This window comes from Triticum aestivum, chromosome 3B (genome assembly GCF_018294505.1).
Source record: "Triticum aestivum cultivar Chinese Spring chromosome 3B, IWGSC CS RefSeq v2.1, whole genome shotgun sequence".
Lineage (NCBI taxonomy): Eukaryota > Viridiplantae > Streptophyta > Magnoliopsida > Poales > Poaceae > Triticum > Triticum aestivum.
In genome coordinates, this window is record NC_057801.1 from 623,771,202 (window position 1) to 623,794,129 (window position 22,928).

Consider the following 22,928-nt stretch of genomic DNA (forward strand, 5'->3'; position numbering starts at 1 on the left):
TGGCATCGACTTGCTGGAGGAGGGCCGGCTGTTGGCACTCAGCCGGTCTGCCATCTACCAGCAGAGTCTACGCCTAGACTACAACCGCAAGGTGAAGCCAAGATCCTTCCAAGAGGGAGACCTTGTGCGCTGGCTGATCCAGCGAACAGCCGGAAAACACAGGCTCTCGGCACCTTGGGAAGGCCCTTTCATCATCAGCAAGGTGCTGGGCAACGATTCCTACTATCTGATTGATGCCCAGAAGCCCAGAGCACACAAAAGAGATGATTCAGACAAGGAGACAGAGAGGCCATGCAACGCAAACCTCCTCCAAAGATTTTACAGTTAAGAGCAGTATGTATCATGCTACCTTTTGTTTTATGTATGAAAACTCCGGATCCCCTGAGAAGAACTCGGGGACTACCCTCTCTTGTCTATATGATAAGTCTTATGCCTATGAGTATGTACTGTTTTATTATTCCCGTCTGGCACCGGGGTCGACCAGTCGGCCCGGAGGCTCGCCGCCTTCTACTATATGCCGCCTCCTGCAGCCGGGCAAGGAGTGTGTTGGCACCAAAAACTTCCCTTGTCAGAAGCCGCAACTCGCAGAGCGACTAGATGGCGGCCAGGGGTTCCAAAACAGTGCCCACATGAAAAACGACTAAGGAAAAAACGCATATAGTTGAGGCCGGCACCGCGCCTGTTCGGCCGGCTTCTACTTCTCTTGCCAACACTATGAATGGCTAAGTACTGGACTTCCCGCAAAAAGCTAACTACTCAGCCCAGTCGTAGTCCGCAGAGCGGCTGCTTGGCTGGCAAGAGGATAGCCAAGGGAGGATGGCAAAGGAAAAAATCAAGGAGTATAAAGCAAGAGAAGTTAGAAGCCGGCAAACCAAAGCAAAAATTGCGATAAGATATTGTACATAGATAAAGGCCTATCGGCCAGCATTCAGCAGAGTTTGATGTACACACCAAGGGTGGAATTGTGCAAAGCTAACCGAATTGTCCAGACTAGCAAGCAGGAAAAGAAAAAAGCCTAAGGGGCAGCAGAAGGCTCCGGCTGGACGTTGGAGTCGGCGGTGCCAGAGGGTGCAGCAGAAGGCTCCGGCTGGACGATGGAGGCGGCGGCACCAGTTGGGGTGGCGGACAGCTGGACGACAGAGTCGGTGGTGTGCATCGACGGAACAGGCGGCTGGTCAGTCTCCCCCTGGCCGCCTCCAGCAGTGGTCGGCGCCTTGGAGCGCGGATCGTTGCTTGAGGCACGGTCAGGCTGAGGCTGACCGTCCGCTCCAGCCTCCGGCACATCATCTTCGTCCTCCTCCTCCTCACCCTCCTCCTCCTCCCCTTCGTCGCTGGAGTTGATCACTTCAGCCGAATCCTCGCTGTCCTCCGGGTTTAGCCCGAGCCACTCCAGCGGCGCTTCGACACCTTCTTCGACCACCTCCGGGATGAGCACGATGCTGTCGCTATAGTCAGCGATTGCCGCCGCCCTGCTGATAAGCTCGGCCTCCACTGCCACCAGCTCCTCCTGCCCTCCAGCCGAAACATGGTCAACTGGGCTAGATCTAGCCCAGGATACCATGCCTTGACAAACTCCAGGGCTCGACGCCCTCCTGCTCGGGCTGCAAAACCCTTCCAGGCCTCCAGCCGACCGGCCGCCACCTCCAACTAGTCGGCAGTCCGTCTGGGGGTGCGCGGAGCCTGCACGCCTGGCCAGAGGGTGGAAACCGCCTGGGCCCCAACGCGCTGAAGGCGGCGAACTATCTAATGGGCAGGCTGAAGATGGGCCTGGATGCTGAGGAGCTGCTCGTTCAGGGTCCGGGGGGCATCAGTGACAATCTGCACGCCTTCTGCCCTCTGCTCTTCGCGCTGGGCCTTGATGATCTGGTTCGCGGCAACGAAATGGCCCGGTGTCGGTGTCAAAACCGACGGATCTCGGGTAGGGGGTCCCGAACTGTGCATCTAGGCGGATGGTAACAGGAGACAAGGGACACGATGTTTTTACCCAGGTTCGGGCCCTCTCGATGGAGGTAAAACCCTACTCCTGCTTGATTAATATTGATGATATGGGTAGTATAAGACTTGATCTACCACGAGATCAGAGAGGCTAAACCCTAGAAGCTAGCCTATGGTATGATTGTTGTTCGTCCTACGAACTAAAACTCTCCGGTTTATATAGACACCGGAGAGGGCTAGGGTTACACAGAGTCGGTTACAATGGGAGGAGATCTACATATCGTATCGCCGAGCTTGCCTTCCACGCCAAGGAAAGTCCTATCCGGATACGGGACAAAGTCTTCAATCTGTATCTTCATAGTCCGGGAGTCCGGCCAAAGGTCATAGTCCGGCCATCCGAACACCCCCTAATCCAGGATTCCCTCAGTAGCCCTAAACCAGGCTTCAATGACGACGAGTTCGGCGCGCAAGTTTGTCTTCGGCATTGCGAGGCGGGTTCCTCCTATGAATACTTCATAGAATATGTTGAACACAAGGATAGTGTCCGGCTCTGCAACACAGTTTCCACATACCACCATAGAGAGAATAATATTCGCACAAATCTAATCTGCTGACGTATTCCGTAGCGTGACATCATGCCACAACCAAGCCTTTATTCGAATCGTTTTACTGTCCCACCTCAGCGTGTTTAGCGAGGCGGTTTCCTTGGCACGTCTTGTCGAAGCAGAGATCGTGTCCCCTTATTCCGGGATTCTCATCAATACGGGCATGGGTAACCCAACCGTGCCACGGGTATGAATTCTTAGTTGAAAGCGAATCCCAGACGGTCACGGGGAGGGCTCTTGGTATTCAAACCCCTTTATAAAGAGACCAAGGCTCGACTCCTTTCTTTCAATCCAATCAAATCCGCCTCTCGCCTCGAGTTCCAACACCCAAAGCTCCAGATTCAGGCGCTTCGGACCCTCGATGATGTCTGGCTCCGACCTCCAGGGCTGGTGGACGCCTTCCTCCGTTACGGAAGAAGATGTGCGAAAGCTGAGAGATTCCAGGTATCTAACCGGCGAAATCTCGCATAGGCTGCCTGCTCCAGGGCAAGCTATCCCCACTCCCCAGCCTGGTGAGAGCATGGTGTTCACATCTCACTTCCTTCAGGGGCTCGGCCTCCCGATTGATCCCTTCGTGAGGGGGCTCATGTTTTATTATGGGCTGGAATTTCACGACTTAGCTCCGGAGTCCATCCTCCAAATCTCATCGTTCATTGTCGTGTGAGAGGCCTTCCTCCATATTGCTCCTCACTTCGGACTGTGGCTTAAGACCTTCAAGGTAGAACTGAATATGATCGAGGGGCAGCACGCAGAGTGAGGAGGTTCTCTTATAAGCAAGATTGTCGACGCTCCATGGCCCGAGGGCTCCTTCCAAGAGGAGTCCGGCTTATGGCAACGGGAGTGGTTTTACATCATAGCCCCCAAGGGCACCACATGGGTGGCGCCACCTGCTTTTCACTCGGGTCCCCCACAGAGGCTAGCGTCATGGGTCAATGAAGGGCTTAACTGGGGGCCGTCCAAGGACGTGCCCTTGCTGCAAGGACGCATTCGAGATCTCCTAGAAAGATATATCAATTTGGCCGTAGTGGGGCAGGTTATGCTGATTCGCCGCATACTGCCCTGCAAACGTCGCCCTCTCCGCCTGTGGGAATTTAATCCGGAGGGACCGCGAGTCTTCCAACATTTTATGGGCTCGACGCCCGTGGAGATGTACAAATTGTTCTTCGGATCACAAGCAAGGTATACAGACTTGCCCGAGGACGCAGGTCTGAGCTGCAATCGCCCGGATACTCAAGTAATTAGCCCCGTACCCGGACACGCCATCCGTATCTTTATCATAAAACTGCCCTTAAAAGAGCTGTCCTTTAAACAGGAGTGGATAGCGGAAGCAAAGCTTATCAGGTGTCCGGACCCCCTGGCTGAGACTTCGCCGGATCCCGTGTTGACCAGGATGCTGGAGATTGCACCTTCGGAAGAAGGCGAAGAGGGGAACCAAGGAGCTACCGCCTCCGTGAAGGAGGCTGTCAGGAAGGGAGGAATCGAGAATTCCCCCAACCAGGGAAAGAAAAGGACCGCCTCTGAAGACCCGGAGGCGATGGCCTCAAAGCGGGGGAAGAAATCTTCATCAGAGGGTCTGGCGCCGGAGAATGCCCCGGCCGCATTGCCCCCCCAAGGGGATCATCTCTCCACTGAGCCGTAAGTAAAGAGATGGGTTTCAAAGTGAGTGACATCCCTGTTTTATTTCTGATGAAGATACCGGAAATTTTGCCTTGCAGTTCGGGTCTCAACCCTTCTCAGCAGAGCTCATCTTCAGGGTATCTTCATCCGGAGATGATGGAGAGCAAAACGCCTCCCCCAGCTGTACCGTCTTACGAGGCGGGCGACCCCGAAGTGTCGTCCCGGAGGGTTTCTCCAAATCCGGACCTTGAAAAAGGTCGTCGGACTAGTCCGACACCTTTTGGTGCACGGTCGGAGGGGCTGAAGGATCTGCTCAGGCGAGCGTCTATCTCAGAAGAACACCGTGTGTTGATGAACATGGTGATTAGAAGGATTTCATCCGCGGAAAGCGGATTGTACGAGGCCGCCAAGAGTTTACTGACAGGTTTTGAGGTACACGAAAAGATGTACCTTTTGACAGAGCCGCATATATAAAATGCACCCTGTATAAATAGTAGCCCCTGAGACTTTGTGTGTTGTTGAAAATGACGACGAACAGAGGATCACAATCCTAGGTATAATATGTCGCCTTTCCTCTATAGGTGGCGAGGTGTTCGGTGGCTAGCCGGACTGATGAATTTGCCGAGCTAAAGCGGCAACTGGTTGTGGCAGATGCCGACATCGCGCTTGTGAATGAGCGGCTAGACGAGGCACAAGGTATGTAACGTCTCCAAAGACCTCTGGTAATAGGGGCTTCGATGCTCGTACCTTATAACATATGTGCGTAATGCAGATGGTGCCGCTGCCGTGGAAAGCCTTCGGGCAGAACTTGCCCGAGCCAAGGAGCAAGCGAGGCAAAGTGATGCGGCTGCTGTTAAAGCGGCTGAAGAGCTAAAAGCCGAACAGGCTACTCACTGCCAGAGCAAGAAAGTAATAGCCGAGATGGCTATAAAATTGAAGGATGCTTCCGACCATTGTGAGCTTCTTGAAAAACAAGATAGGGTGGCACAGAAGGACCTAGAAAAGGTCACTGCCGACGCCAAGGACCCTCGCTTTGCAATGAGAGCTATGAAGGAGGATCTACGTCAGGCCAAAGATATCGCGGCTGGAAAGCCCTATATGCTGCGGATCAAGTTCGGGGATCCTAAGTATGCTCCGTTAGACCAGAAGTGGAGTGCGGCGAACACTTATCTGGATTTGGCGGCGAGTGCCGTAGACGCGACCGAACACTTCCGGGGTCGAGGTGACCATGAATTGGAAGAACTTTTTTGGTCGCAGTTCCACAATACAGAGCGCCGACTTTCGGTATCCGACCGTTTGGCCGCTTGGGCGGAGCTGAACAGGTTATCCGGACTTGCCATGAGGTACATCGTGAGTCGTATGTGGCCGGAAGAGCCAGAGCCGAAGAGTTATTTTAGCTTGGTGCAGCAGTTCCTTGGTTCGGTGCCGCATTTTGATGCGATGAAGAGGTCATCATGCATAGAGGGTGCACAGATGGCTCTTACCCGTGTCAAGACATACTGGGCGGATATGGAGGCCAGGGTTGTTGCATCCCGAGATTCGGACGAAAGCCGAGTACCTGCCAAGCACTACTTTGAAGAAGTTCTGCAGGGCGCTCGTTTAATAGAGACGCAACGCTCGAAGGGTGTTGTGCTCGAATAACATGTGCTATTGTAAAACAATATTTTGATGAAATATAGAAGATTTTTATACTTGTGCTTTCAAGAATTAGAGTGCCTCCTGTGCGGCCGTTAATGTATATGTGTATATAACCTGAAAGATGGCAGTCGTTGGCTTCAGCCCCCATGCATATAATGCAGGGGTGTTCGCAGAAGGCGCCGTTTCACACTTGATCCAACGTCTTGGTCCTATAAAAGAGGTGATAGCGCAGCGAACTAGGCAACCGGACTATAATGCTTTATCACTTTCACTTAGCCATAGGAGTTTGACAGAGGGGCTATTGAATAGTCCCTAGGGGCACCGCGCTCGCCCGAATTCGGGGCGCGTGTGTGCCTGACCGGGAAACGGCCCTTCGTTAATGCGGAGGAATCCTAATGATTCCGGTAAGTCATCGAGTGGTTTGCTAGTCTCTCGCTATATCATGATAGTCAGTTTTCGGCTTTCTCTACTGAGGTGCTCGCCTGGCCGAACTGGGGCACAATCACAGTAGTTCTCCTGGTGCCGCCTTAGCTGATAGAGCGGAACATAAGGCAGCAAAACACAGGAGCCGGGCAAACCCAACATTTGACCAAAGACATGATTCGGAGCTGATTCATATAAGGCCAAACTCGCGACGCCGAACACTCCCTAAGGTATTCGGTCTTTATGAAAATGGGCCGAACAAAAGCCCTTGGTAAAAAAGCCCGTGGTGTCCAGGTACGCGCAAAATTCTGGCGTGGCCACATGCCAAGACGCCAGCCTCCTCCTCGGTTATAGCAAAAACTGGGGGATGTTATCAGCAAGAGACAGTAAAAAAGGTTTACGCAGGGTCTTAATCTGAAAAGAATCCTTGAAACGGGTCCCTACTGCACGTTTGTGCCTGTGTCTCCGTTGTGCCGTATCCTGGACTGGTGTAGCATGGTGTTCGTCTGCAAAAGAGAGGAACTTAGTGGAAAACAATCGTGCGAGAAATCTATGTTAAAATAAACAAAATATAATACAGAAACATGAGTAGAATTGAGCTGTATTGTCTCCTGGTGTAAACGCGCGGAGCCCCTTGTACAGGGTTATGCGGCTATTAAGCCTTTGTATGTTGACGTCGAACTCGTCGAGCCATGTCCGGGGTAGTAAAGCTGGATTAGTGTGCGCCTGTCAAGGCAGCCACACCATCATCCGCGCTCGGGGAACGCTTGACATTTCCCTTTAATGAGATGATGCCCCGTGGACCGGGCATTTTGAGTGTCAGGGATGCATAATGCGGTATTGTGTTAAAGCGGGCGAAAGCTTCACGTCCTAGTAGTGCTTGATAGCGACTTATGAATGGGGCGGTGTGGAAGGTTAGCTTTTCACTTCGGAAGTTGTCGGGGGAGCCGAACATAACTTCTAACGAAAGGGAACCCATACAATGGGTATCCGGGCCTGGCGTGCCCCCTTGAAAGGATGTGTTTCCATGTCGAATTATTGCTGGGTTTAACCCCATTTTGCGAATTGTGTCCTGATATAGCAGGTTTAGGTCACTGTCGCTGTCCATTAGGACTTGTGTAAAGTGGAGTCCGTAAATTATCGGATCTAAGACCAAGGCAGTCTAGCCTGCGTTCCGGATACCTCTAGAGTAATCCTGATGATCGAAGGTGATTGGTTGTAACAACCAGTGGCGGGACTCCTCTAGGACAGGCCATATGGCGCGTATCTCCGTAGGCGCCACTCTATTTTTCCCTTTTGTCACATGAAGTAAATTTACTGTTTTGACTTCTTGTGGGAACTTCTTTTGTTCTCCGGTGTTCTGCTTGTGGGGTGCGTCGTCATCCTCGCTTGGTATGTCGAGCTCCTTGTGTTCGGCGTTGAGTTTGCCGGATTGCTTAAAGACCCAACAATCTCTGTGGGTTTGGTTTGCAGGCCTCCCGGGAGTACTGTGGATTTGACATATTTTGTCCAAGATTTTGTTGAGGTTAGATAGCTCGCCCCTTTCATCTTTGGGGGCGTGGCTTTTTCTGATTCTGTCGAGAGCTTTTGAATCCGGCGTTGACTGTCGTGCTCTTCGGGCCGTTCTCCTTGAATCATCGCCGTTCCTTGCTACGGCGCGGTTTCCCGTTTCCATCTCTAACTTCAGATGTACTTGGGTCATTGCTGCTGCTTATTGCCAACCAGCTATCCTCTTCGGTGCAAAAGCGGGTCATGAGGCTTGTCAATGCGGCCATTGTTCTTGGCTTTTCTTGGCCGAGGTGTCTGGCAAGCCATTCGTCTCGAACGCTATGTTTGAAAGCTGCTAAGGCTTCGGCGTCCGGACAGTCGACTATCTGATTCTTTTTAGTAAGAAATCTGTTCCAGAGTTTCCGGGTTGACTCTCCGGGTTGTTGAGTTATATGGCTTAGATCGTCTGCATCCGGAGGTCGGACATATGTCCCTTGAAAATTTGCCCGAAAAGCATCCTCGAGCTCCTCCCAACTTCCTATGGTCTTTTCGGGAAGGCTTTTAAGCCAATGCCAGGCTGGCCCTTTGAGCTTGAGGGGTAAGTATTTTATGGCGTGGAGGTCATCTCCTCTAGCCATGTGTATGTGGAGGATATAATCCTCAATCCACACTCCAGGGTCTCTTGTTCTGTCGTATGGCTCTATGTTTACGGGCTTGAATCCCGCTGGGAATTCATGGTCCAGCACCTCATCGGTGAAACATAGGGGATGTGCGGCGCCCCTGTATTTGGGTGTGCCGTGATGTTCGGATATTTGTTGTGTTGCATTGCTTACTAGAGCTTGCTTTCTTGGCCCGTAGATGGATCTAGTTGGGCCTTCTTTTTGATGCGAATCCTTGCGCGGATCACACGTCGGATTGAGTGCGGCGCCCTTTGCCGCTCGATGTCGGTCATGGGGTCGTCTATCCGACCTGGTGGCTTCCTTTGTTTTTGATCGTGGGGGCTCTAAGGCCTCCTCATCAAATTCCGGTAGTAATTTTCGTGTCGGGTAGCTCTTTGTGTGGTGACTGTCGCCGTAATTGTGTGCAGTGTTGAGTACTCTGTCCCATCTGATTTTGAGTGCGTCTTCCGCTGTTTTGAGCTTCCGCTTCTGCTTTTTCAGGCTACGCGTCGTGGCGACGGGCCTTTGGTGGAGGTTATTCTTCTCCAGCAATTTGTCCGGAGTGAGGTCGTCTGGACTATTATCTTCACCGAGGGCGGGATGTTTGGTTTGTTCATCCAAGTTGCCCTGTTCGGACAGTTGCTCGATGGTATGTTCGTCATCCGCCGGCTCATCCAGCTCTATGGCTGGATCTCTGTCGAGGTGGGGTTTGGCGCGGCATTTCCGCCGCCGCTTTGATTGCTTTTCGAGGGAATGATCCGTCGTTGCGCCCTTTTGATCCTCGTCTTTGTTTCTTTTAAGTGTGTCCACCATATATACATCGTGAGATGAGGTGGTTGTCCAGTGCCCTATAGGTGCTAGTTCTTGGTCGTCTCCTTCATCGGCGTCCATACCGTCGATGTCTTCGGAGTCCAAGTCGAGCATGTCGGTTAAATCATCGACAGTGGCTATGAAGTGGGTGGTGGGTGGGCTTCGAATTTCTTCATCGTCCGCATCCCATCCTTGCTGACCATAGTCCGGCAAGGGCTCTCCTGATAAAGAGAGAGATTTTAGTGAATTCAGGACGTCGCCAAAGGGCGAGTGCTGAAAGATGTCTGCAGCGGTGAACTCCATGATCGGAGCCCAATTGGGTTCGATCGGAAGGGGTGCGAAAGATTCAGAGTCCGAAAAGGAGTCCGGCACCTTGGAGTCACGAGCTTCACAAAGGACAAGGCTGGTATTCGGCTCGATCGCCGCAGAGGTTGCAGCCCCCGGGGAGGTGTCCAACCATCCATCCCCGATTGGCGCAGCCGGCTCTGAACTAAGGGTCAGAGCGGACACCTGAGCGGCCTTCTGGGCACTGTCCGGCGGCAGAGCTAGATCATGCCCGTCGTGATAGTGCAGCGCACTTGGCTGTGGCTCGAATCCGTCGAAGATCAAGTCCCCGCGGATGTCAGCTGTGTAGTTCAAATTTCCAAATCTGACCTAGTGTCCAGGGGCGTAGCTTTCGATCTGCTCCAGATGGCCAAGCGAATTGGCCCGCAGTGCAAAGCCACCGAACACGAAGATCTGTCCAGGGAGAAAAGTCTCACCCTAGACTGCGTCGTGGTTGATGATCGAAGAATCCATCGGGCCTAAAGTTGACAACACAGAGGAATTCTCAATGAAAGCACCAATGTCGGTGTCAAAACCGGCGGATCTCGGGTAGGGGGTCCTGAATTGTGCGTCTAGGCGGATGGTAACAGGAGACCAGGTTCGAGACCTCTCGATGGAGGTAAAACCCTACTCCTGCTTGATTAATATTGATGATATGGGTAGTACAAGAGTTGATCTACCACGAGATCAGAGAGGCTAAACCCTAGAAGCTAGCCTATGGTATGATTGTTGTTCGTCCTACGGACTAAAACTCTCCAGTTTATATAGACACCGGAGAGGGCTAGGGTTACACAGAGTCGGTTACAATGGGAGGAGATCTACATATCGTATCGCCAAGCTCGCCTTCCACGCCAAGGAAATTCCTATCTGGACACGAGACGAAGTCTTCAATCTTGTATCTTCATAGTCCGAGAGTCCGGCCAAAGTTCATAGTCCGGCCATCCGGACACCCCCTAATCGAGGACTCCCTCACCCGGGAAGAAGTCTGCTTAGACAGAAGGCAAGGAAAGCCAAAAGTCAGAAACTAGCAATCGGCCTAGATAAGGGCCGGCAGCCCAAAACAAGAAACAAAGAACATGAAGCTCACCATCGACCAAGTCCTCGATGCTGCTGAAGCAGGTCGTCATTTGCGCCTTCTTGTCGGCCCAGGCGGAGCGCTCGATCTCGAACTCGGCAAGGAGGACGGTCTCCTTCGCTTTTGCCTCCCTTTGAGCCGTCTTGAGGGCCCCCGTCTGCTCCGCGAGCTGAGTGACCAGCCGGTCATGCTCCTCGGCAAGTTTTTGCACTCCGCCTCCTTGCCGCGCAGGGCGGTATCGGCTTCACCCAGCTGCTGCTGCAAGGCGGTGTTGGCCTCTATAAAAAGAAAGAAGAAAGAATAGCCGTCAAATGATGAAGAGGGATGCAGTTCCTAGAAAGATTCGGCCCGACTGCTCAGCAGTCGGCCCGAACCTCGGGAACTACAGCCCGCGGGTGCGCTATCGCGCCCCCGCAGAGAAGAAGTTGCTACCAAAAATAAAGTCACTAGGAAGATTTGGCCCGACTGATCAGCAGTTGGCCCGAACCTCGGGGACTATAGCCTGCGGGTGCGCCTGCGCGCCCCTGTGAAGAAAGGAAATCGAAGCTTACTACGGCTCTCGGACAAGTTGGCGGTCTGTTTTTCCAGCTCCCGAACCCTGGAGTTGAAGGTGACCGCGCGAAGATTGTGGTAGTCCTGCAGAAGGGATATCAGATAAGTTAGCATTCAACGCCGACAAGTTGAAGTTCCAGACCGCCTGCTCAGCAGCCGGCCCGAAACTTGGGGACTACAACCAGTGGGTGCGCTGGCGCGCCCCCTTGAAGGATGCAAGAAGATCGAAATGAAAAAAGTAGGAAACTTACGCGGATGGCTGCTCGCGAATCCAGGAACGCCTCATTGCAGCACTTGAGGGCTTCGGCTTCGGCCCCGAGTTTGGCCTGGACTTCGAGGGATGCCTGGTTCAGGGCGCCCGTCCCGCCCCCGCGTATCCAGCTGGATGCCGTGAGGCTGGTCGCCTCGGTGTCGGGGACCGACGAGCTCGCTGCACCGGCCTCCAGTGGCCGTGGTGCCGAGGCCGCTTTCTCAAGACGGTGGTGTACGGGTGTGCGGACCTCAGGAATCAGGTCCGTAACCACCGCGTCCCCGGATGGTGGCACCGGCGGAGCGGCCGGCTGCTCGTCATGCGGTCCACTGGTCGGCGGTGGTAGTGGCACGATGATGTCCGGCATGGCCACGTCGCCGTCCTCCCTCTCCATGACCGGCTGCTCGTCGCTGGCTCCTCCAGTCGTTGCCACAAACTCTGGTGGAGGTGGCGCGGAGTTCAGAGGAGTCACGAGCAGCGGCTCCTGGCGGCGCGTGGCCTCTGCAAGCCGCTCCTTCTCCGCGGCGTCGGCCTCTGCTTGCGCCAGCTTCCTCATGCAGATGCGGCGGCCTTGTCCGCCTCCGCCTTCGCTAGGCGGTCGGCCTCTTCCTCAAGCGCCTCCCCCGTGTTCTGCTCCTGCGCCTCCTGGAGGTCGGCGGCTGAGTTGATCCACCGGCTGGTGGTGGAGGTTTCCGCCGACCTGATGACCAAGGCGGCGGCCGACTTCTCGAGGGTGAGCGGGGCCCTAAGATAAGAAGACAAGACAAAAAAAATTTAGGCCAGATTGGCAAAGAGGTGGAAGCGTAAGAAGGATACTTACGTTGACACCATGAGCGGCACCTTCGGCTGCCGCTGGAACTTGGCCACCTTGGCCGCGGCTTCTTTTCGCCTGGTCGCCGTGGCCGGGTTCTTGGGATTCATCGGACGCTCTGCCAAACAAGGCAGCGCCATGCTTGTGCTTGCGTTTTCTGCCTCGGGCGGGCGGCCTAGTAGAGGGGCCTGTGCCGGTGTTGGCCGTTCTCTGAGAGGGGCGTGGCTCCTCTTCATCGTTGTCGTCAATAGGCCAGGTCTCCATGCTGCCACCCTCCTCGGAGCCGCCTACTCCATCACCGCCGCCTGCTGCGTCATCCTCCAGGACGGACGCCCCCAAGTCGGGGTCCTCCACGTCGCTCACTGCGCGGTCCGGCAGGTAGTCACCACCCGGCTCCACGATGGCGGCCGTCGCCGTAGACATGTAAATCTGCACTCTAGAAAAAAGAGTCACGTCACACCAGGTGCAAGACTGAAAGGCAGAACTACAAAAAGAAGTCAAGGGACTTACGACAGGCGGCGGGTTGTCGCGATAATACGGCCGCTTCCCGAACCGCCAGTCTCCCTCCGACACCTTGAGGTCGGAGATCTCGTGCACCATCCTCGCAACCTCAGCAGTCAGCATCTCCTTCATGCACAACCTGCTTGGGTTGCGGTGCCCGCTCATCCGGCAGATCAGGTGAGGGCGGCCCTGCAGCAGAAGGACCCGACGCTCAATGAAGGCGGTGAGGAGGTCGGCGGCCACGAGGCCCTCCGACTCCTGGAGCACCCGGAGTCGGCCGATGGCGGCTTCCGTATCCACTGACACCGGCTTTGGCTTGTAGCCCCAGTTGGGCCGGAGCTCGACTAGGGGCCGGCATCGTAGGCCGGCAGGTTGATGAAGTCGCCAGTCGGATCGATGTTCTCAACATAAAAATAAGACTGCTACCACAATTTTACTGACTGTGACATTTTGATGACGGGGAAGGCATTCCTCTTCGCCTGCCGGCGCACGGCGACGAACTGACCACATTCGGCCGCCGTGTCCTTGGCGGAGGTGCCGAGTTTGCCATAGAAGAATGCTCACCATAGCTCAAGTGTGGGGAGGATGCCGATGTAGCCCTCGCACACTGTGACGAAGGCGGAGAGTAGGGTCGCGGTGTTGGGCATCAGATGATGCAGCTAGACATGGTAGAAGTCCATGAACAAGCTGAGGAAGCCGCTCGCTGAAAGGCCGAAGCCACGGAGGAAGTGCGAGCGGAAGACGACCCGCTCGTTCCCCCTCGGCGTCGGTGAAATCTGCTCCTCCGGTGCCACCCGCGCCTTGACGAATGCCGCGTTGGGCATCCAACGCGTATCCCGGAGGAAGGAGATGTGGTCTTCAATCATTGTTGAGCCGTCCGAGTCGCTGCCCTAGTCGACAACAACAATGGCGGAGAGAGCAAGAGGAGTAAGAGAGTGTGGGGAGGAGGGCGCGTGTGCTCCACCGCTCCCCTTACTGCCCATACTTATAGCCCTCGAGCTACGAAGCAGAGGGGGTGGGGCGTGGGATCGTGGGATTAACTGCGCCCATGACCCCATGACCCCCCGTTTACCGCGCAAACTTACTGTGTCTTGAACGCTCGTGGGAATTGCAACCATCCACCTCGGCGCAGCGGATCCACCCGCGTGCCGAGGCCCGATAGTGGCGGGCCTAGCCCACTGTCACGTCCCCTCAGGAGCGTGGGGTGGCAGGCTGTTCGGGCTGGCACGTGCCGTGTGGCGTGCTTGTGGCGGGCGGCGACACTGGGAAGCTGAGCAGGCACGCCACCTGTTTTCCCGCCTTGGAGTTCAAAATTGGCCGACGATCCCGCCTTGTCAAAGCCATCTCCAGCAGTCGGCGCACTTCAAGGCGGATCGAACATTCTCCCGGAGCTCGGTGAGGGGGAAGCCTTTGAGACTTCGCGGCCCCTCGACCACAACGCCTCACCGGCTTCGGGGACTACTGTCGGAGTAATGGGCCACGGGTAGCCTCACTCGAGTCCCTAGACATGACAAAACTTTGGGCCAGCTTCACCCCGCAGTGACCCAAGCTGAAGCTCCGCCCTCCGGGGGCCGGCTGGCTCAACGGCCAGCCACCGGAGGACGGCCAACCACCAGCAGACGGCACCAAGAGCGGCCAGCTCCAGTCGGCCGACCTCCAGAGAGGCCGGCGTCGCGCAGGCGGCCACCTGGTGCCCTCACAGTCTGTGCCCCCATCAAGAGGACGAGATAGAGCGTGGCTACAATGAAGCCCCTCGCCCATGAATCTCGGGCTGGGCGTGGCCATAGTTCCCCGTACAGGCGGAGATCTCCGCACGACGTGGCACCGTTGCCACTCCCCCCCCCCCCTGACGTCACTCCAGACAGGCGGAGCCCTGTTCCCCACGATGACCTGTCGGTACGGCCCGCAGGCTACGGGCCCTATCGGGTAGTGATGCCATAGAAGACGGCAGATGTCGAACCAGTCGGACCTGAGGAAGGCCGGCCTCCAGCAGGAGGTCGTCCCTTCCCCCGAAGCAAGTACAGCATTAACCTGATGGGACCAAGTGTGGCTACAGTGGTCTCCCACTAGACGGCGGGACTATAGCCACACTGAGCTGACCAAGCCGCGTCATTAGCAGCACGGCTATAGTGAGCAGCCACCGACCAGACCCGCTAGTGGCGGGAGCGGCCTGTCGGCTCTGTACCAGACCAGCCGGCGGGGCCCACCAGGCGGCAGGCCCCAGTAGACGGCGGAGAAGCCAGAGCCCGGAGACACTGACAGCCGAGCCCGACGCCCGTCCGGATTACCATTGTACCCCTGGGGGGTAGGCCTATATAAACCCCCAGGGCACCCATGCAAAGGGTTCCCACTCACTTAGAACTAGCCATTCCCCTAGAGCGGGAGAGAGCTAGCCTTGCCTTCTCCTACCTCTGGCATACAGCTCAAGGAGCACGTTTGTATCACTTGTGCCTTAGTGATCATGCGGAGACCCCGCAGAGTAGGACTAGGGGTGTTATCTCCTAGGAGAGCCCCGAACCTGGGTAAAGTCCGCCAACGTTCGTGTCTACGCCTCATCCCCCTTCCAGGCACTGGCGACATTCTACTCGCTCCCACCATGATAAGCCATCCATTGGCATATGTCGCACCCAACCCCCAACAAAGAGAACCAAGCAACACTACGTAAACAACACCTGCACACAAATAACAAATACTCGCAACCCGGCGTGTAAAAGGGGTTGTCAATCCCTTTCGGGTAGCGGCGCCAGAAATTGGCAAACATACATGAGAGAGTTGTAAATATTGATAGATCGAACGTCAAATAAAATAAAGTGCAGCAAGGTATTTTTGTATTTTTGGTTTAATAGATCTGAAAATAAAAGCAAAGGAAAATAGATCGCTATCGGATCTCGGGTTCCGAAAAACCCTTAAGGTTTGAACTCTGGGGTGCATGCGAAGATCTTCCCCCTACCGATCCACATCCCAACGCCTCACTGAGAATCTAAGCTACATGATGGACAACACAAGGGACGCAAGGTTTATACTAGTTCAGGCCACCGTTGTGGTGTAATACCCTACTCTAGTTTGTGGTGTCATGGATTGCCTAGGGGCTGATGATGAATAGTACAGAGGAAGAACAGCCTCACGAGGGGTGTTCTTGTGGTGGTGTGCTTGGAGAGGAATTGCTCCGTCTCTGTGGCTCTCGGAACGATTCCGATCTCCCTCCATTTCTACTGTGGTGGCTATCCCTATATATAGAGGCCCTGGTCCTCTTCCCAAATATTGAGCGGGAAGGGCGCCAACAATGGCCATTTTGAAGGGGAACATCTTGTACAAGTTATCCTGACTAAAGTTGGTCTTCGGCTGCCAAAGGCACTGGAGATGATGCCGTCTTGGGCTCCACGGTGACCTTCGTCCTGTCGCTCTGCTGGTCTTGGACTCGTTGTACCGAAATGGTAACCTTTGCTTGATGCCTCGGTACTCCGCGTCACTGCTTTCCCCCTTTGCACCAAAGAGGAAGCAAAGACACTGCACATGCCGGCGCCCGCATGGCTCCCGCCTGGTCTCGATCATCATGGCTTGCGTCACTAGCACCTCGCGAGGTACCCCTGCCTTGATCTCTCCGCCTCCTTGCAAGCCTGCCTGGTGAGGCTGCTCCTGAGGAAGCCTTCCGTCATCTGCCCCGCGAGGCTTGGCCCCTCGCGAGGGTCTTGAGCTTGAGTAGATGAAGAGGGGCCATACTGGGCCACCACTTGAGCCACGCTGCAGCCGTAGGCAGGCAAGTCTGGGGACCCCCATTCCCAGAACACCGACAGTAGCCCCCGGGCCCAAGGCGCGCTCGGACTTGGCTTAGCAGAGAAGCGAAGGGGCATGCACGGAGTGCCGCGGGCCCCAACAGCCTGCGGCCTTGGGTGCCATGTGATGGTTGATTGGACGTGGGCGTCTCTGCTTCCCCACACTGCCTCGGCAACTGCCCGACTTGACAAGTCCCTGCATGCAAAAACGAGTCATGATTACCTGCGATCGTGGACGCCGACGGTTGGCCTCCTCTGACTATAAGTATGGAATGGCGTGAGCCCTCGCAGTCCATCGCTTCTTGCTCCGCTTCTTCTTCCTTGCTTCCCCCCGTCTGTTTGTTGTGTCCCATGGCGCCTACGAAGAAGTTCTCGGCCGCAGAGAAGGGGAAGGCTTGCCAGGAAGGGCCTGGCTCCCCTCCGTCCAAGCGGCCAAGGTCGTCCCCGCAAGCACCCCGCGACTCCCGCAGCGGCCGCCCGTGGTCGCAGAGGAGGTCCTTTGCACGGTGAAGGTCGCTTGATTGATGGGGGAAGATGCGCCGCGACTGTGCATCCTCCCTGCCCGCACTTTCGCTTGGCAGAGGTGCTGCCGGAGTTTGTCGTTTGGTCGGCGGATCCGGCCGGCAACTGGCTTCAGCTCCCCTGCTTCTTCGTCGGCGAACTGTCGCCGGTGCCACTGGCGGGCTCTGGCTTCAGGCAGATGGCTGCTGCAGCAGAGCCTCCTGGGTAGCGGTGGAGGTCTCCATCGCCGGGAACGTGGCCTTGGCCCGCGGCTGGCAAATGTTTGCCCGCGCGCCTGGCCTGGGCCGGTGGTGCACCCTGCATTTCAAGTTTGAGGGCGACGCCACCCTGTACGTGAGGGTGTTTGGAGAGGATGGCCGCCGTGTCGGGTGCTGCCCTAAGGATGATGGCGGCGACCGGAAGCTTAGCCTCGACGACGGCCATGAAAAAGACGAAGGCGGGCCCGTGCCTGGCGGTGCCCGCAGCTCGCCAAGCTTCAGCGGTTCCCCTTCCGACGACAGCTCCTCCAGCGGCGGTCATGATCGACCACCGCGCCGCCGCGCCCGCTTCGAGAGGGGTGGCGGATCATCCCACCGTCGCACCTTGATGAAGCCTGAGGAGGGGTCTGACTGAGCTCCGCAGGGTGGTGCGAATCCTCTTCCGCTGGCCGTCGCAGGGCAGGCCGCGCTTATCTTGTTTTTCTCCATTTCCTGCATAGAGAGAGAGAGAAGTGTGGAGCCCCGTGGGGGCGTGCTGGATTGTTGCCCTCAATTATCATGCTATTTCCATTATTCCCGCGCCGTGTTATGGTATTGCGTGCTCATGCGTAGGAATAACTTAGCTCGGGGGAATTCGTTGCAATCTTCGCCTCGAGAGGCTCCTGCCAGAGGCCTTGCCGAGCATGTTGAGGCCTGCAAAAGTTAGCCGGAGGGACAGCTTTCGAACTCCAGTCGTGAGGGTGGCCAGCTCAGGTCCTGCGTTTGTGCCGCAATGCCCATGGGGCATGGACCGGGAGGACTGCCCCGCTATGAACTTGAGTAGGGAAGCCTCACGAAATTAGGTCAGAAGATACTCACGAGCGCGCCCGCGCAGCCCCCTCACGAGGTTTGCGAAAGAGAAGACGAGCAATAGAGACAAAAAACAATGGCCCAGGGACGGCAAACAACACTAAAAGCAACTCCAATAAAGTCTCAAAGAAAGGTGAACAAGCCAACTGCAGAAAGCAAATGAAAAGTCGCGTCCGGCACCTAATCTAGTTTTCAACATCTTCTCACCAATGTGGAGCTAAGTGCTGCCACTGGGCGTGGGCGAGAGCCCCCGAGGCCCGGGGGCGGCACTCCGGAGACTCCGGGCGTGTACAGCCCCAGCTCATTATTACGTGAGAGTGTCACGGGCAGCGAGCTTCACAGGCATTGGCCTTATTCACAGGCACGGGGCCTTTCCTCGGGATGATGAGCTTCACATGCACTGGGCCTTCTACGCAGGCACCGGGCCTTTCCTTGGGACGACAAGCTTCACAGGCACTGGGCCTTCTTCATAGGCACCGGGCATTTTTCAGGGCGGCGAGCTTTACATGCATTGGCCTTCTTCACAGGCACCGGGCCTTTCCTCGGGACGATGAGCTTCACAGGCACTGGGCCTTCTTCGCAGGCACAGGGCCTTTCCTCGGGACGACGAGCTTCATGCTACGTCTCGAGCTGACGTTGGATTTCCCCGAAGAGGAGAGGATGATGCAGCACAGTAGCGTAAGTATTTCCCTCAGTTTTTGAGAACCAAGGTATCAATCCAGTAGGAGACCACACGCAAGTCCCTCGTACCTGCACAAAACGAAAGCTACTTGCACGTCCCTTCACGGTCACTTACGAGGGTGAGATCTGATAGAGATAATATTTTTGGTATTTTTGGTATAATTATGCAAAGCAAAAAAGTAAAAGCAAAAGCAAGTAGATAAAGTGAGAGATTGATATGATGAGAATAGACCCGGGGGGCATAGGTTTCACTAGTGGCTTCTCTGAAGAGCATAAGTATTCTACGGTGGGTGAACAAATTACTGTTGAGCAATTGACAGAATTGAGCATAGTTATGATGTTATCTAGGCAATGATCATGTATATAGGCATCACATCCGTGACAAGTAGACCGAAACGATTCTGCATCTACTACTATTACTCCACTCATCAACTGCTATCCAGCATGCATCTAGAGTATTAAGTTAAAAACAGAGTAACGCCTTAAGCAAGATGACATGATGTAGAGGAATAAATTCATGCAATATGATAAATACCCCATCTTGTTATCCTCGATGGCAACAATACAATACGTGCCTTGCAACCCTTTCTGTCACTGGGTAAGGTCACCGCAAGATTGAACCCAAAGCTAAGCAATTCTCCCATTGCAAGAACTACCAATCTAGTTGGCCAAACCAAACGGATAATTCGAAGAGACTTGCAAAGAAAACTCAATCATACATAAAACAATTCAGACAAGAATCAAATATTTTCCATAGATAAGCTAGATCATAAACCCACAATTCATCGGTCTCAACAAACACACCACAAAAAATAAGATTACATTGAATAGATCTCCACGAGAGAGGGGGAGAACATTGTATTGAGATCCAGAAAGAGAGAAGAAGCCATCTAGCTACTAACTATGGACCCGAAGGTCTGAAGTAAACTACTCACACTTCATCGGAGGGGCTATGGTGATGATGCAGAAGCCCTCCGTGGTAGAAGGCCCCTCCGCCGGAGCTCCGGAACAGGCCCCAAGATGGGATCTCATGGATACAGAAAGTTGCGGCGGTGGAAATAGGTTTTTGGCTCCGTCCCCGATCTTTTGGGGGTACGTAGGTATATATATAGGAGGAAGGAGTACGTCAGTGGAGTGTCAGTGGGCCCCCGTGACAGGGGGGTGCGCCCAGGGAGGAGGGCGCGCCCCCACCCTCGTGACCACCCCCGGCACTTCTTGGAGTAGGGTCCAAGTCTCTTGGATCACGTTCGGTGAGAAGATCACGTTTCTGAAGGTTTCATTCCGTTTGGACTCCGTTTGATATTCCTTTTCTTCGAAACACTGAAATAGGCAAAAAACAACAATTCTAGGCTAGGCCTCCGCTTAATAGGTTAGTCCCAAAAATAATATAAAAGTGGAAAATAAAGCCCATTATATTCCAAAACAATAGATAAAGTAGCATGGAGCAATCAAAAATTATATATACATTGGAGGCGTATCAGGCATCCCCAAGCTTAATTCCTGCTCGTCCTCGAGTAGGTAACTGATAAAAAGAGAATTTTTGATGCGGAGTGATACTTTGGCATAATTTCAATGTAAATCTTCTTAATTGTGATATGAATATTCAGATCCGAAAGATTCAAGACAAAAGTTCATATTGACATAAAAATAATAATACTTCAAGTACACTAATCAAAATAATTATGTCCTCTCAAAATGACATGGCCAAAGAAAGTTCATCCCTACAAAATCAGATAGTTAGGCTATGCTTCATTTTCGTCACACAAAGATGTTCCCAACTTCTATACCCCCGATGACAAGCCAAGCAATTGTTTCATACTTAAATAATCTCAAACTTTTTCAACATTCACGCAATACATGAGCATGGGCCATGGATATAACACTATGGGTGGAATAGAATATGATGATGGGGATTGTGTGGAGAAGACAAAAAAGGGTAAAGTCTCACATTGACGAGGATAATCAACGGGCTATGGAGATGCCCATCAATTGATGTCAACATGAGGAGTAGGGATTGCCATGCAACGGATGCACTAGAGCTATGAATGCTCAACAAAAGAAAACTAGTGGGTGTGCATCCAACTTGCTTGCTCATGAAGACCTAGGGCATTTGAGGAAGCCCATTGTAGGAATATACAAGCCAAGTTCTATAATGAAAAATTCCCACTAGTATGAAAAAGACAACTTATGAGACTCACTATATGAAAAACATGGTGCTACTTTGAAGCACAATATATGAGACTCACTACACGAAGAACATGGTGCTACTTTGAAGCACAAGTGTGGAAAAAGAGATAGTAGCATTGCCCTTTTTTTGGGCCTTCCCTTTTTTTATTTTGGCCTTTCTCTTTTTTTTTCTTTTTTTTTATTTGGGCAATGCTCTAATAATGATGATCATCACACTTCTATTGATTGCAACATGAGGATTACAACTCGAAACTAGAACAAGGTATGAATCTATATGAATGCCTCCGGTGGTGTACCAGGATGGTGCAATGAATCAAGAGTGACATGTATGAAAAATAATGCATGGTGGCTTTGCCACAAACACGATGTCAACTACATGATCATGCAATGGCAATATGACAAAAGTAATGTTTTTCATAATAATGATGAACGGAACGGTGGAAAGTTGCATGGCAATATTATCTCGGAATGGCTATGGAAATGCCATAATAGGTAGGTATGGTGGCTGTTTTGAGGAAGATATAGGGAGATTTATGTGTGATAGAGCGTATCGTATCATGGAGTTTGGATGCACCGGCGAAGTTTGCGCCAACTCTCAATGTGAGAAAGGGCAATGCACGGTACCGAAGAGGCTAGCAATAGCGGAAAGGTAAAAGTGCGTATAATCCATGGACTCAACATTAGTCGAAAGAACTCATATACTTATTGCAAAAATTTATAAGTCATCAAAAATCAAGTACTATGCGCATGCTCCTAGGGGGGTAGATTGGTACGAAAAGACCATCACTTGTCCCCGGCCGCCACTCATAAGGATGCACAAGCCAGGTACACTTCATGCTTCAAATTTGTTACACAACTTTAACCATACGTGCATGCTACGGGATTTACCAACTTCAACACAAGCATTTCTCAAATTCATAACTACTCAGCTAGCATGACTTTGATATTATTACCTCCATATCTCAAAACAATTACCAAGCATCAAACTTATCTTAGTATTCAACGCACTCAAAAGAAAGTTTCACATATCTTGAACACCAAGTATATTAACATTAAGCAAATTACCATGCTATTAACGACTCTCAAAATAATCTAAGTGAAGCATGAGAGATCAAGTTTCTTTAAAACAAATCCACCACCATGCTCTAAAAGATCTAAGTGAAGCACTAGAGCAAAAATTATCACGCTCAAAAAGATATAAGTGAAGCACTATGAGCAAATTATCAAGCTCAAAAGATATAAGTGAAGCACATAGAGTATTCTATCAAATTTCAATTCATATATGGCTCTGTAAAAAGGTGTGTACAGCAAGGATGATTGTGGTAAACTAACAAGCAAAGACTCACATAATACAAGACACTCCAAGCAAAACACATATCATGTTGGTGAAAAAAAATATAGCTCCAAGTAAATTACCGATGGAAGTGGACGAAAGAGGGGATGCCTTCCGGGGCATCTCCAAGCATTGAATTTTTGGTGTCCTTCGATTATCTTGGGGGTGCCATGGGCATCCCCAAGCTTAGGCTCTTGCCACTCCTTTTTCCATAATCCATCAAAAGAATTCACCCAAAACTTGAAAACTTCACAACACAAAACTCAATAGAAATCTCGTGAGCTCCGTTAGAGAAAGAAAACAAAAGACTAATTTAAGTTACTGTAATGAACTCATTCTTTATTTATATTGGTGTTAAACCTACTGTATTCCAACTTCTCTATGGATCATAAACTATTTTACTAACCATAGATTCATCAAAATAAGCAAACAACACACGCAAAACAGAATCTGTCAAAAGCAGAACAGTCTGTAGTAATCTGTAACTAACGCACACTTTTGGAACCCAAAAAATTGTACCAAAATTAGACGACCTGGACAATTTGTTTATTGATCAGAAGAAAAAAGAATCAATGCAAAAGCATGTTCCTGTGATTTACTGATTTTTTTTCTCGTGAGCACAAAGTTTCTGTTTTTCAGCAGAATCAAATCAACTATCATCCAAGAAGATCCCATAGGTCCAACTTGGCACAAACACT